Source organism: Netta rufina, assembly GCF_964035555.1.
Source record: "Netta rufina genome assembly, chromosome: 5".
Taxonomy (NCBI): Eukaryota; Metazoa; Chordata; class Aves; order Anseriformes; family Anatidae; genus Netta; species Netta rufina.
This window is the reverse complement of record NC_140128.1, coordinates 19,579,262-19,581,606: the sequence shown is the minus strand read 5'-3', so window position 1 is coordinate 19,581,606 and position 2,345 is coordinate 19,579,262.

Here is a 2,345-nt window from a genome sequence, read left to right as displayed (position 1 = left end):
TTACAGCACGCTGTGATTCTCTACCCAGCTTCCCTACGTGATTTGCTGGAGTGCTACAAGTCGTCGGCAGCTCTGGGCTCTACCGCATTGCCAGAGGGGGAGGCCGCGGGGACAGCCCCTCTCCTGCGTGACAACCCGCATAATAACAGCCTCTGTTGTTTTCTGTGCGCTATGTGGGGGTTTTGTTTTCACCCAGCAGCTGTACAGAGAAAGTCACGTATTTTATGTCTCTCTCCGGCGCAGGGCTCGCACCCAGGCGCGAGCAGCGCTCCTCGGGAACAAAATCAGCCAAGGAGCACGCTGGCCCCGGCGCCCTCCCGGTGGGCTGGCGCTGCCCGCAGCAGGGTGAGCCAAGGCAAAAAGCTGTGGAAAATACTCGTTTTGTTTAACAGTGAGTATCCGGTGTGGAGTAAGGTGGTCAGGTACTGCCCTGACACCTCCCCGCCAGCACTGCTGCTGCCAGTACGGGGCTGCCTGCACGGGGAGCAGCTGCATGGATCCTCCAGTGGCTCCCGTCTGTGAGCAGCAGCATCCTGTGCTGCTGTGCTCCTCTGCATCCCCTGGCTCTTCTTTACATTTCAGGTTTTGTTAAAAAAAAAACAACAAACCTTTCCCCACCTGGGGAGAGGCTGTGCATGCGCAGCGGAGGAGCGTGCTTCACAGCGGTGCTTGCACAGCTGGCTGCTTGCAGAGCCAAGTCCTGCACGTTGCTGCGGCCGCCCTGGGTGCCGTGTTCAACTGTGCCGCGTTGGAGCAGGGGCTGGGGCTGTGCCAGCTGGAGCAGCGGCGGGCAAACCGCTCCGATGCAGCCCTGTGAAAAGCAGGACGGGTGCTCGCTCTGGCACTGCCATCTTTCGTGTGCTCAAGTGAACCGCAAGATGCCCCCAGGCTCGGAGGACGGTCTGCTGCTGACATTGCCCTTGTGAGCCTCCAGGCCCCGGGGGGCTTTGCAGAAATGGTGGCTGGTGCTGCTTGTCCCCACTCCCCCCTCCGGCTCCAAACACGCGCTGTTCAGCTCGTAGCTCAGCCCTTAATCTCTGGGATGAAATTTCCTGCTGACATTGACGGTGTTGTGCGGGTAGGCTGCTGGAAGAGCCCCCAGTTATCCCAGCCGTGAAGCTCTTCCCTTTGTTCCCGGCTAGCTTTTAGTTGACAGCGCTGCCAAAAAGATGATGCTTACAGTGGCTTACGGGGAGCTACATCCTCTGATAACAGGCAGAGGCTTCCCTGCCCGTGCCACAGGGTGCCCCTGAGCTCTGCCTGCCGCAGCGTGCCACTGCCAGCTGGGGACTGCCCCCAGGAGCAGGGGTGGGAGCAGAGGGCAACGCGTGCCGCTTCTACCTCCAGGGACCAGCAAATTGGCAAAATGTGATTAAAATTTCATCCCTTAACAGCACAGGGCCATCGCTGCCTTGGTGTGGATCTCTTTCCAGTCTGGATGGGCTGTGCTCAGCAGCTGCTGCTGCTTCAGTGGGGTTTTTGCCCCGCAGCCACCCCTCGCTGACCCACAAGCAGGCTGCGGCGCTGGCACAGGTTTCGCTCCGCTCTGCGATTTCAGGAAAAGGAGCTTGTTTTCTCCCCCTGTCTCCTTTCTGACAATGAGCCGAGTGTTTGCGAGGACACGCACACAGCTCCCAGCCGCGTTCATCAGCCGGGGCCGTGCTCCTTTTCCCTGAGGCCAGCCGAGGCGGGCAGAAAACCGTGGCTGAGGGAAGGGCACTGAGAGGGGGAATATCCTTCCTCCGTTACGTGCCTGCCATCACCCAGCGGAGCTGGAACATTGGGGTTGGGATCAGACACGCAGAGTTAGGAAAAAAAAAACAAACAGCCAGGATCCCAGCTGCCTCGAAGAGGAATGTAGAACTTGTCCGTGTGCTCGTACGCCGTGCGTGTGCCTCCCACGCCATGGGCTTCACTCCTGGGAGCACAGCGTGTGCCCAGCTCAGCTCGCACCCTGCGCCCTGACTGCGGTGTGAGTGCTGGGCTAAAGGCTGCACGGGGACAGTCGCAGCTGGGGTTTGTGTCACCACAAACCCGTGAGGGATAATGGGGCCAAATGGAAACTCAGTGTAAAACCCAGGTGTGTTTATGTGCACTCTGCACGGCGAGCACTCTGAGCCCTGTGAGGTAACAGGAGGGCTCTGAGGGAAGCACACCACTCTCCTCTTCCTCTCACTTTTTATTAACGCGCAGTTTTCCCCATTTCCCCATCATTTCCCCATTTCCCCATCCCTTCCCCATTCCCCTCACAGCGGCCCCCCCCGCCGCCCCGCAGTGGTACACCCCGCCCCTAGCCCGCCTCTCCCCGCCTCCCCCCCCCCCTCCCCGCCCCGCGGTGGTTCGCT